This window comes from Triticum urartu, chromosome 1A, assembly GCF_056163025.1.
Source record: "Triticum urartu cultivar PI428250 chromosome 1A, HENAU_Tu73, whole genome shotgun sequence".
In the NCBI taxonomy this organism is placed as follows: domain Eukaryota; kingdom Viridiplantae; phylum Streptophyta; class Magnoliopsida; order Poales; family Poaceae; genus Triticum; species Triticum urartu.
This window is the reverse complement of record NC_141873.1, coordinates 414231652-414245507: the sequence shown is the minus strand read 5'-3', so window position 1 is coordinate 414245507 and position 13856 is coordinate 414231652. Positions and strand designations below refer to the sequence as shown.

At 50.0% G+C, this 13856-nt stretch overlaps 1 long non-coding RNA gene across 1 annotated transcript; it reads right to left on the bottom strand.

Moving 5' to 3' along the window:
* Positions 1–9835: 9835 nt before the first annotated feature.
* LOC147991478 (uncharacterized) lies at positions 9836–13555 on the bottom strand. The gene is made up of 2 exons (XR_015603470.1): positions 12186–13555; positions 9836–11401 (listed from the first exon to the last, which is right to left on the bottom strand). It is a non-coding gene; the product is annotated as an uncharacterized LOC147991478 (long non-coding RNA).
* Positions 13556–13856: the final 301 nt, after the last annotated feature.

Sequence of the window (13856 nt, the reverse complement as noted above, 5' to 3'; positions counted from 1 at the left end):
CCCGTTGTATGTGAACGTTGGAATCTAACACCCGATCATCACGTGGTGCTTCGAAACAACGAACTGTCGCAACGGTGCACAGTTAGGGGGAACACTTTCTTGAAATTATTATGAGGGATCATCTTATTTACTACCGTCGTTCTAAGTAAACAAGATGCAAAAACATGATAAACATCACATGCAATCAAATAATAATAGTGACATGATATGGCCAATATCACATAGCTCCTTTGATCTCCATCTTGGGGCTCCATGATCATCTTGTCACCGGCATGACACCATGATCTCCATCATCGTGTCTCCATGAAGTTGCTCGCCAACTATTACTTCTACTACTATGGCTAACACGTTTAGCAATAAAGTAAAGTAATTTACATGGCGTTTCTCAATGACACGCAGGTCATACAAAAAATAAAGACAACTCCTATGGCTCCTGCTGGTTGTCATACTCATCGACATGCAAGTAGTGATTCCTATTACAATAGCATGAACATCTCATACATCACATATATATCATTCATCATTCATCACAACTTTGGCCATATCATATCACAAAGCACTTGCTGCAAAAACAAGTTAGACGTCCTCTAATTGTTGTTGCAAGTTTTACGTGGCTGCAATAGGGTTCTAGCAAGAACGTTTTCTTACCTACGTGAAAGCCACAACGTGATTTGTCAACTTCTATTTACCCTTCATAAGGACCCTTTTCATCGAATCCGCTCCAACTAAAGTGGGAGAGACAGACACCCGCCAGCCACCTTATGCAACTAGTGCATGTCAGTCGGTGGAACCGGTCTCACATAAGCGTACGTGTAAGGTTGGTCCGGGCCGCTTCATCCCACAATACCGTTGAAGCAAGATAAGACTAGTAGCGGCAAGAAAGTTGACAACATCAACGCCCACAACAAATTGTGTTCTACTCGTGCATAGAGAACTACGCATAGACCTAGCTCATGATGCCACTGTTGGGGAACGTTGCAGAAAACAAAAATTTTCCTACGGTTTCACCAAGATCCATCTAGGAGTTCATCTAGCAACGAGTGATCGGATTGCATCTACATACCTTTGTAGATCACGCGCGGAAGCGTTCAAAGAACGGGGATGAGGAAGCCGTACTCGACGTGATCCAAATCACCGGAGATCCTAGCGCCGAACGGACGGCACCTCCGCGTTCAACACACGTACGGTCAGCGTGACGTCTCCTTCTTCTTGATCCAGCAAGGGGAAGGAGAGGTTGAGGAAGATGGCTCCAGCAGCAGCACGACAGCGTGGTGGTGATGGAGCTGCAGTACTCCGGCAGGGCTTCGCCAAGCTCTATGGAGGAGGAGGATGTGTTGGAGAGGGAGAGGGTGGCACCAAAGGCAAAGGTGAGAGGTCCTCCATCCCCCCCACTATATATAGGGGGGCCTAGGGGGGGCGGCGGCCCTAGGAGATGCAATCTCCTAGGGGGCGGCGGCCAAGGGGTGGGGGGCTTGCCCCCCAAGCAAGGGGGCGCCCCCTCTTTAGGGTTTCCCCCACCCTACGCGCATGGGCCCTAGGGGAAGTGGCGCCCCAGCCCACTTTGGGCTGGATCCCTTCCCACTTCAGCCCATGGGGCCCTCCGGGATAGGTGGCCCCACCCAGTGGACCCCCGGGACCCTTCCGGTGGTCCCGGTACAATACCGGTGACCCCGAAACATGTCCCGACGGCCGAAATAGCACTTCCTATATATAATTCTTTACCTCCGGACCATTTCGGAACTCCTCGTGACGTCCGGGATCTCATCCGGGACTCCGAACAACATTCGGGTTACTGCATATGCATATCCCTACAACCCTAGCGTCACCGAACCTTAAGTGTGTAGACCCTAAGGGTTCGGGAGACATGTAGACATGACCGAGATCGCTCTCCGGTCAATAACCAACAGTGGGATCTGGATACCCATGTTGGCTCCCACATGCTCCTCGATGATCTCATCAGATGAACCATGATGTCGAGGATTCAAGCAACCCCGTATACAATTCCCTTCGTCAATCGGTATGTTACTTGCCCGAGATTCGATCGTCGGTATCCCAATACCTCGTTCAATCTCGTTACCGGCAAGTCACTTTACTTGTAACGTAATGCATGATCCCGTGACCAGACACTTGGTCACTTTGAGCTCATAATGATGATGCATTGCCGAGTGGGCCCAGTGATGCCTCTCCGTCATACGGAGTGACAAATCCCAGTCTTGATCCGTGTCAACCCAACAGACACTTTCGGAGATACCCGTAGTATACCTTTATAGTCACCCAGTTACGTTGTGACATTTGGTACACCCAAAGCACTCCTACGGTATCCGGGAGTTACGCGATCTCATGGTCTAAGGAAAGGATACTTGACATTGGAAAAACTCTAGCAAACGAACTATACGATCTTATGCTATGTTTAGGATTGAGTCTTGTCCATCACATCATTCTCCTAATGATGTGATCTCGTTATCAATGACATCCAATGTCCATAGTCAGGAAACCATGACTATCTATTGATCAACGAGCTAGTCAACTAGAGGCTTACTAGGGACATGTTGGTGTCTATGTATTCACACATGTATTACGATTTCCGGATAACACAATTATAGCATGAATAAAAGACAATTATGATGAACAAGGAAATATAATAATAATCCTTTTATTATTGCCTCTAGGGCATATTTCCAACATATGAGCCGAAGGACGAGCATATGGAGGCCTACCTCGCGGAGGTGCGCAAGATGGAGAAACAGTTCTCGGGCCTGGAGCTGCAGCACGTGCCCGGGGGCACCAACAAGGAAGCCGACGACATCGCTAGGAGAGCATCCAAGCAGAAACCGTAGGAGCCGGGCATTTTGAGGAGCGGCTCTTCAAGCCATCAGTTGCGCCACCTCTTTCAAGCACGAATCAGCCTCGGGAGGAGCTCCCCTAGCCTCCGGCCACAGGAGCCCCGGCCTGTGGACCAACCTCCAGAGCTCGGCAGCTCTTGGCGCTCGAGCCCCAGGAGGAATGCTGGACCAAGGAATTCAAGGAGTACTTGACGCACGGGACGTTTCCGGAGAAGGAAGAGGAGGCGGACCGTGTGGCCCAGCAAGCCACGACATACTGTATCCAAGATGGCGAGTTATATAGGAAGCGACCGAACGATGTCACACTACGCTGCATATCTAGTGACCAGGGAAGGGAGTTGTTGATTGACATACACGGCGGGGACTGCGGACACCACTCGTCATCATGGACCCTCGTTGGCAAGGTGTTCCGTAGTGCATTCTACTAGCCTACAACACTCAACGACGCATCCGAGCTGGTGAAGTCTTGCGAAGCTTGCCAATTCCACACCAAGCAAATCCATCAACCTGCTTAGGGCCTTCAAACTATCCCGCTCACATGGCCGTTCGCGGTCTAGGGGCTGGATATCCTAGGCCCGTTCCCTCGGGCACCAGGGGGCTACCGTTACCTCTATGTCGCCATCGACAAGTTCACCAAGTGGGCGGAAGTGGAAGCCGTCCGTACCATCCTAGCCGGCTCTGCTGTCAAGTTCATCAAAGGCCTCGTGAGCCGCTTCGGGGTCCCCAACCGCATCATCACAAATAACAGTTCGCAGTTTACTAGCAACCTCTTCAAAACCTACTGTGCTAACCTTGGAACGCGGATCTGCTACGCTTCGGTGGCCCACCCCAGGAGCAATGGTCAGGCCGAACATGCTAATGCGGAGGTCCTGAGGGGTCTCAAGACCAGGACCTTCAAGAAGAAGCTGGAGGCCTGCGGCAGGGGCTGGCACGACGAGCTTCAGTCCGTACTGTGGTCCATCCGGACCACCGCCACCAAGCCAACGGGAGAGACTCCACTCTTCCTCGTCTACGGAGCTGAAGCACTCCTCCCTCTCGAGATTAAGCATCACTCCGCACGGGTCCTGGCGTTCGACGAAACGAAGTAGGACGCCACGCGGGGGATGGACCTCGTGTTGGGGGAGGAACGTCGCCGTGAAGCAGCGCTATGGGCGGTGAGGTACCAGCAAGCACTGCGGCGATACCACTGCCGCAACATCCGCTCCAGGACACTCGAGACGGGAGACCTAGTCCTGAGGTGGGTCTCTCCAGGGAAGGGTTGCATAAGCTTTCACCAATGTGGGAGGGTCCGTTCAAGGTCGTCCACATCTCCAGGCCTGGCGCCGCGCGCCTAGAGACACAAGACGGAGTACCAGTCCAAAACGCCTGGAACATCCAGCACCTCCGGAACTTTTACCCATAAAGCAAGGCCCAGAGCCTGTGAAGCAAGGCCTAGAGCCTGAGAAGAAAGGCCCAGACCTGAGAAGAAAGGCCCAGAGCCTGTGAAGAAGGCCCGGTGCCTGTGAAGAATCGCCGCCCGTGACACTCTCACGTAATAATGAGTTGGTGTTGTACACGCCCCGGAGTCTCAGGAGTGACGGCCTCAGGCCCTAGGGCTCCCACCCACGCCTAGTGGCAGCACTTAGCTCCGCGCTAGTGAGAAGACTTGAAGACTAGATTAGGTGCCGGATGTGGCTTTTCATTTGCTTTCCGTATTTGGCTTCCTGTTCCTTAATCGAAATTTGCTTTTGGCATTCCTTGCTGATTTGACCCCCTCGCCTCTCGCTGCGTTTTTCCGACTCGGGTTAGCTCGTGTTCTCTCTCTCGCATGCCTCACGAGGGGGCTGGGCAGGTGCCCTCGCGAGCATTTTCTCCCTTCTCTGCCTTCTCGTGAGCCACCCTCATTCGAGCCCAAAAGCTGGCATGCCTCTCCTAGTCCGTGCCCCTCGGGTACAGCGATACAAGGCGCCAGGTCAGGGCCAGGGCGAACGACAAATATTTTAAAGCACTTCCTAACGAGCTTTTGCAGTTCCCGAGCAAATGCAGGCCACCAAGGCAAGATGGACGCGAGGAAATGAGCGCCTCGTGAGGAAGATGGCGTCCCGGATATACCAGGTTAAGTTATCTTTGCATGAACGACACCACACGCACGGTGCCACAACCGAGGAACCATAGTTCGATACACGCCCCCTTGGGCCCAAACTGGTTACATTCTTGATGCAGGAAAAAGAGTAAAACAAAAACAATGTTGCGGCAATCTGCGGAGGCAGACCCCTAGCGGCACCCCGAGCCTAGCCGGATCCTTCTTCACGCTTCACGGAGGCGCGGCGACGAGATGACCCACTGCCGCCTTCAAAGCGGGCACGGCGGCTGCTCGTGGCCACTGCTGCTAGAGCTGTCACCGGAGGAAGAGCCGCCGTAGCCGTACAAGACACAGCCGCCCCCAAGGGCAGGCTCGCCCTCATCCTCGTCGCGACCATCCCCAAGACCAAGCACCTCCTCACCATCGTTCGCCTCGAGGCAGCACCTGGTGTAACGACCATCTTCTCCAAACACCCTCATGTAGAGGGTTGATTCGTCGTCGTACTTGAAGTGGAGGGTGCACCGGCGGCCCAAGTCACGCGCGCGGGCGAACGCCTGCCAACCGCGGGCCAGGGCTATGTTGCCTGCGGCGGAAGTCATGACTGCAACCCAAGAGGCCTTGCTGCAGCAACCATCCGCCTGCAGCCAGAGTCCGCCTGGACCAGAGGCCGGCGAAGAAGCACGGAAGTTGGAGCCAGTTACCGACCGGATTCTCCGACCAGACGACAAACTCCAGCGACACCTCCATCGTGTGGAAACGTGGGTGGGGGGCCGTGCCACCAAAGCACGCCTCCCCTCATCAACAGGATCACCATGGCTGGGGTGACCCCCTCCGCGTGTCGTGGCGCCGCTCCGACAATGGGCCGCGACAAGGGACGTGGTGTTCTTGCGTGGATGGCCACGTCCGCGCTTGGGCGTCGACGAGTCGGGCCCCTCGCGAGGGGCCTTTCCCTTCTCAGCGGCAGAGAACTTCCTTCATGGTGCCATCGGTGGCACAACGAGCAATGGAGCAAGGAAGAAGACGGGGGCCAGGCAGGAAGAGATGGGAAACGGGGGCTCCGCCCCCCTCCCCATTTATAGCAAGAGAAGGCCAACCGGCACCTCCCACGATCGAAGGTAATGATGGTTTTCCCTGCATGTCGGCGGGACTCGTCAAGTCATGTAGTTGCCAAGGCAGCGTGGGGAAGTGGAGATGCCCACGTCCAATCAACCGCCACACGTCAACCGAGGCCGCGGGCTTTTGGGGCCCGCGGTGCTCCGTACTTGGCCCTTGGCTTTGCCGCGAAGCCAAGCCCGAGTGCACCTTGGGCCCGGGGGCTACTGTCGGCGTTCTGGGTGTTGGGTTTTGTAGTAATTTCAAAAAAATTCCTACGCACACGCAAGATCATGGTGATGCATAGCAACGAGAGGGGAGAGTGTGATCTACGTACCCTTGTAGATCGACAACGGAAGCGTTAGCACAACGTGGTTGATGTAGTCGTACGTCTTCACGGCCCGACCGATCAAGCACCGAAACTACGGCACCTCCGAGTTCTAGCACACGTTCAGCTCGATGACGATCCCCGGACTCCGATCCAGCAAAGTGTCGGGGAAGAGTTCCGTCAGCACGACGGCGTGGTGACGATATTGATGTACTACCGTCGCAGGGCTTCGCCTAAGCACCACTACAATATTATTGAGGACTATGGTGGAAGGGGGCACCGCACACGGCTAAGAATATGATCATGTGGATCAATTTGTGTGTCTAGGGGTGCCCCCATCCTCCGTATATAAAGGATCAAAGGGGGTGCGGCCGGCCAGGGAGTGGGCGCGCCAGGAGGAGTCCTACTCCCACCGGGAGTAGGATTCCCCCCTTTCCTAGTTGGAATAGGATTCGGGAGGGGGGAAAGAGGAGAGAGAGAAGGAAGGGGGGCGCCGCCCCCCTCTCCTTGTCCTATTCGGACTAAGGGGGGGAGGGGCGCACGGCCCAGCCCTGGCCACCTCTCCTCTCTTCCACTAAAGCCCACTAAGGCCCATATACCTCCCGGGGGGTTCTGGTAACCTCCCGGTACTCCGGTAAAATCCCGATTTCACCCGGAACACTTCCGATATCCAAATATAGGCTTCCAATATATCAATCTTTATTTCTCGACCATTTCAAGACTCCTCGTCATGCCCGTGATCACATCCGGGACTCCGAACAAACTTTGGCACATCAAAACTCATAAACTCATAATATAACTGTCATCGAAACCTTAAGCGTGCAGACCCTACGGGTTCAAGAACAATGTAGAAATGACCGAGACACGTCTCCGGTCAATAACCAATAGCGGAACCTGGATGCTCATATTGGCTCCTACATATTCTACGAAGATCTTTTATCGGTCAGACTGCATGACAACATATGTTGTTCCCTTTGTCATCGGTATGTTCCTTGCCCGAGATTCGATCGTCGGTATCTCAATACCTAGTTCAATCTCATTACCGGCAAGTCTCTTTACTCGTTCCGTAATACATCATCTCACAACTAACTCATTAGTTGCAATGCTTGCAAGGCTTATGTGATGTGCATTACCGAGAGGGCCCAGAGATACCTCTCCGACAATCGGAGTGACAGATCCTAATCTCGAAATACGCCAACCCAACATGTACCTTTGGAGACACCTGTAGAGCACCTTTATAATCACTCAGTTACGTTGTGACGTTTGGTAGCACACAAAGTGTTCCTCCGGCAGACTGGAGTTGCATAATCTCATAGTCATAGGAACATGTATAAGTCATGAAGAAAGCAATAGCAACATACTAAACGATCGGGTGCTAAGCTAATGGAATGGGTCATGTCAATCAGATCATTCACCTAATGATGTGATCCCGTTAATCAAATAACAACTCTTTGTCCATGGTTAGGAAACATAACCATCTTCGATTAACGAGCTAGTCAAGTAGAGGCATACTAGTGACACTCTGTTTGTCTATGTATTCACACATGTATTATGTTTCCGGTTAATACAATTCTAGCATGAATAATAAACATTTATCATGATATAAGGAAATAAATAATAACTTTATTATTGCCTCTAGGGCATATTTCCTTCAGTCTCCCACTTGCACTAGAGTCAATAATCTAGTTCACATCGCCATGTGATTCAACACTAAGAGTTCACATCACCATGTGATTAACACCCATAGTTCACATCGTCATGTGACCTATACCCAAAGGGTTTACTAGAGTCAATAATCTAGTTCACATCATTTATGTGATTAACACCCAAAGAATACTGAGGTGTCATCATGTTTTGCTTGTGAGATAATTTTAGTCAACGGGTCTGTCACATACAGATCCGTAAGTATTTTGCGAATTCTATGTCTACAATGCTCTGCACGGAGCTACTCTAGCTAATTGCTCCCACTTTCAATATGTATCTAGATTGAGACCTAGAGTCATCCAGATCTGTGTCAAAACTTGCATCGACGTAACTTTTTACGACGAACCTTTTGTCACCTCCATAATCGAGAAATATTTCCTTATTCCACTAAGGCTAATTTTGACCAATGTCCAGTGATCTACTCTTAGATCACTATTGTACTCCCTTGCTTAACACGGTGTAGGGTATACAATAGATCTGGTACACATCATGGCATACTTTATAGAACCTATGGCTGAGGCATAGGGAATGACTTTCATTCTCTTTCTATCTTCTGCCGTGGTTGGGCTTTGAGTCTTACTCAATTTCATACCTTGTAACACAACGAAAAACTCTTTCTTTGACTGTTCCAGTTTTTAACTACTTCAAAATATTGTCAAGGTATGTACTCATTGAAAAAAACTTATCAAGCATCTTGATCTATCTCTATAGATTTTGTTGATTAATATGTAAGCAGCTTCACCGAGGTCTTTCTTTGAAAAAGTTCTTTAAAAACACTCCTTTATGCTTTGCAGAATAATTCTACATTATTTCCGAACAACAATATGTCATTCACATATACTTATCAGAAATGCTGGAGTGCTCCCACTCACTTTCTTGTGAATACAGGCTTCACCGCAAGTCTGTATAAAACTATATGCTTTGATCATACTATCAAAGCGTTTATTCCAACTCCGAGAGGCTTGCACCAGTCCATAAATGGATCGCTGGAGCTTGCACACTTTGTTAGCTCCTTTTGGATCGACAAAACCTTTCGGCTGCATCATATACAACTCTTCTTCCAGAAATCCATTGAGGAATGCAGTTTTGACATCCGTTTGCTGGATTTCATAAAATGCGGCAATTGCTAACATGATTCGGACAGACTTAAGCATAGATACGAGTGAGAAACTCTCATCATAGCCAACATGAAATTCATTCCCATTTATTGCATGGGACCTAAGCATGCACCCAAGGAGACAAATTTGATCTTTTAACCAATTTATATGCACTGGAGCATGCACATGTAGTCAAATTTGAATTGTGCACATAAATGCATTGAAAACTCACTTAATGCATAAAAATGTCCAAACGAACCCCGAAAAATCACAAAAATTCACACAACACTCCTGTTGTTCTATGTTGACACGAGAATTTTTTTGAAAGCAATAAGAGGCAATGGATATCGTTTCGTCCCCAAAGGTGGGACGTTCCCTACCGAAAACCATCATGCTTGTTGTGAGAAGCTCTGGTTTGTGAGAAGCATAGACCCAAACCTGCCCCAAATGGGTCAAAATTTGTACCACTGCATGTTGATGCTGCTCCATGATAGCATGCCAAGTTTCATGAATTTCAGACGCATTTTGGATATACTAGAATTTAAAAACCAGACATCTCAATGTTTTGCCGTGTAACGCCCACGATGCGGCTATATCTCCCACGTGTCGAGGCACGACTTTGAGGCATAACACCATGGTGGTTTTGTCGCAAAAGGGGTAATCTTCACACAATCCCATGTACTGAATAAGAAAGGGATAAAGAGTTGGCTTACAATCACCACTTCACACAATAACGAGTTAAACATACATCATCCAGAGTACAATCAAGGTCCAACTATGAAACCAAATTAAAAGAAGACAACCCAAAATGCTAGATTCCCGATCATCCCAACTGGGCACCACTACTGATCATCCGGAAAAGACACATAGTAACGACCGCGGTCCTCGTCGAACTCCCACTTGAGTTCGGTAGCATCACCCGCACTAGTATCATAGGCACCTGCAACTGTTTGGAAGTATCCGTGAGTCACGAGGACTCAGTAATCTCACACCCGCGAGATCAAGACTATTTAAGCTTATGGGTAGGATAAGGTAGTGAGGTGGAGTTGCAGCAAGCGCTAAGAAAATATGGTAGCTAACATACGCAAATAAGAGTAAGGTGAGAAGCTACGCAACGGTCGTGAAGCTAGAAGTGATCAAGAAGTGATCCTGAAAACTACTTACGTTCATGCATAACACCAAAACCGTGTTCACTTCCCGGACTCCGGCGAAAAGAGAACATCATGGCTACACACACGGTTGATTCATTTTAATTAAGTTAAGTGTCAAGTTCTCTACAACCGGATATTAACAAATTCCCATCTGCCTCATAACCGCGGGCACGACTTTCGAAAGTTTATACCCTGCAGGGGTGTCCCAACTTAGCCCATCACAAGCTCTCACGGTCAACGAAGGATATTCCTTCTCCCGGGAAGACCCGATCAGGCTCGACAGCCTGGTTACAAGACTTTTCGACAATGGTAAAACAAGACCAGCAAAGCCGCCCGATGTGCCGACATATCCTGATAGGAGTCGCACGTATCTTGTTCTTAGGGCACACTGGATGAGACATCCTACGAGTAAAACCAGCCCTCAAGTTGCCCCGAGATGGCCCCGCAGTCTACTTAGTTCGGACCAACACTCAGAGGAGCACTGGCCCGGGGGGTTTAAAATAAAGATGACCCTTGAGTCTGCAGAACCCAAGGGAAAGGTATATGCGATAGGTAGGCAAATGGTAAAACGAAGGTTGGGCCTTGCTGGAGGAGTTTTATTCAAAGCAAACTATCAAGGGGGTCCCATAAATCCCCAAACGCGTAAGGAACGCAAAATCAAGGAACATAACACCGGTATGACGGAAACTAGGGCGGCAAGAGTGAAACAAAACACCAGGCAAAAGGCCGAGCCTTCCATCCTTTACCAAGTATATAGATGCATTAAAGTAATTAAGAGATAATAATAATATCCCAACAAATCCATGTTCCAACATGGAACAAACTTCATCTTCACCTACAACTAACAATGTTATAAGAGGGGCTGAGCAAAAGCGGTAACATAGCCAAACAACGGTTTTCTAGGAAGGTGGGTTAGAGGCTTGACATGGCAATATGGGAGGCATGATAAACAAGTGATAGGTAGCGTGACATAGCGATAGAGAAAAAAACTAGCAAGCAAATATAGAAGTGATATCGAGGGTATGGTCATCTTGCCTGAGATCTCGCAAGGAAGAAGAACGAGTCCATGAAGAAGACAAACAGACATAGTCGAACGGATCCTCACAAGCGCAACGTTACCGGAACTAACAAGAAGAAGCAACACCAGAAAGAAGCAAACAACATGGTAAACCAACAAGCATAAACATGGCATGATGCACAACCAAGTATGATGCATGTCCGGTTTAAATATGCATGGCAAGGTGCAACAAACAATACTACAAATTAAGTGGAGCTCGATATGCAACGAGTTGCATATCGACGAAACACCACATTCATTTATTTAGTTCTCTCCCGGTTATGTACCCAACAATATTAAATGTTGTTAAACATGGCAAGAGGTGAAACATATATAAACTAACTATTTAGGCAAGTTTAAATGAGGCCAGAACAACAAACAACAATTCCGGAAAAATCCTCATGTGTATATTTAGATTTGGTACTGTTCTGTCCTAAAGCATATTTTAGAGTTGTAAACATGCAAAGATGAGTGCACCATGTTAAACTATGCATTTTTCTACACCATTTACATATAAAGTTTATTAAATTTGGAGCTACGGTTATTAAGTTATGAAATAAAACATTTTAACATGGCATAATGCAAATTAAACGCAAACAACATTTTAACCATTTTAAACATGGATGAAAGTTGTAATTTATGAAACTAGACAAAATTCTAAGCATTTACATATATAATGTTTTTATATATGATGCATAGTTCATGATTTATTATATGCATGAAAACTAGGGGGTTTTCTGAAAAACTGTAAACACCGGATAATAGACAAATTCGCAATGCACAGAAAAAACAACTAAGGGCTGAAACCACACATGCTGGGCCAAGAGAGGGGGCGCTGCGGGGAAGCTCACCCATGGACTTCGGCCCGGTCAGTGAGGAAGCAGGCCACGAGGAAGCAGCGCGGCCGGCCCACAAGCAGGCGATCGAGCCCTCTCGCTCGAACTGGTCCACCAGAGGGGCGCTCGGTCAACGCGGGGCGAGCGAGCTGCTCGTTACTGAAGAATAGAGGCAGCAACAGGCTGATGGCGAAGCAGAAGACGACAATACACGAGGTTCTAGCGACGGGATCGGCGGGAACCGGCCGGAACGGGGCGGATCCAGTCGGCGGGCGTCGGTTCCGGGCAACAGCGGCGGCAGACGGAGCTCAGACGTGGGACTCAGCCATCCATGGCGTACTGTCCATGGAGCACAGAGGGAGAGGTTAGCGACAGAGGGGAAAACAAAGAGGAGCCGCTGGATTGACGGAGGCGAGGGGGTCACGACCTGCGGGACTCCACCTCCCGCGAGTGGCGCGGCCTGTCGGGGTCCTAGATGGCGGCGCGCGGAAGGCCGCGGACGGGACGGCTCGGGCGGAACTTGGCGGCGGCGGGACTTGGCGCTATCGTCCTCATCCTCCGCGCACACACACAAAAGCAGGGGAGGCAGCGGCACCACTCAGGCGGCTTGGTCGCCGGCAGAGTGACGGACGAGGACGGCCGGGTTCGGGCGCCATGCCAGGGCGTCCGAGGCGGCAGACCTCATCGGCAGGGACACAAGGTCGCTGGAGCAGAGCAGAGGTGTGGTCATGGCGAAGCAGAGGTGTGGTCATGGCGAAGCAGAGGCCGGATGGGACTGCGGCTGAAGGTCAAGCGGGGCATCGGGGCCCTTGGCTCAGGCGCGAGCAGACGATGGCGAGAGGCGGCTCGGCGCTGACGGAGAGCGTGGTCCGGTGGCACCGGCGTGGAGCACCATGGTCATCCATGACGCGGTGGCCGAAGCTCCTGTAGAAGAGAAGAGAGAGGGTTCGAGAGGTGAGAGACCAGAGGAAGAGAGGGATTACCGAAGGGACGAGAATAAGGAAAAGGAAGGTCGGAGCTGCTGGTCGCCGACGACGTTGGGCGAGGAAGGAGGCAGGAGGAGGCCCAATGGGATCTGGAGGCTGGTGGAGATTGATCGATGGGATGGATGGGACGGGGAGGACGGGGCGCTGGTTGGGTGGATCGGGTAGGGGGAGATCCCAAGGGGGATTTGGAAGGTGGCGGCGGGTGACGGGACACATCTCTAGATTTTAGGGTTTGTGTAAAATAGGCTAGGGTTTGATATAATTTAGTAAGTGGGTGGACTATATATAGCAAATCATATCAGTTTAGGGTGGTTAGGTCCTTCCGATTGTAATCGGACAACCCGAGATAATTAGGTTAGGAGAGTCCAACAAAAAACTGGTGATATTTTATAGATGTTTAGGGATGATCTGGACCCAATGGTAACGACATCCCAAGTCGGGGTCGGGACAACTTTCGGACACGTGCAAGGGGGATTTGTGCACTGTGCAAAGGGGCTCAAACGGTCGGAACAAAAGAACGGTTGGTGTCGAAAGGGACAACGAAGGCAACGGAGAGAAGCGGGAACTAGAAACGGATGCAAGTTTTTTTAAAAAAAACATGACGACAACGGAGTGCCGATGCAATGCAAATGATGACATGATGAATGCAACAAACAAATAAAACACACGATGGCAATGAAATACATGGAAGGCGTCTGGA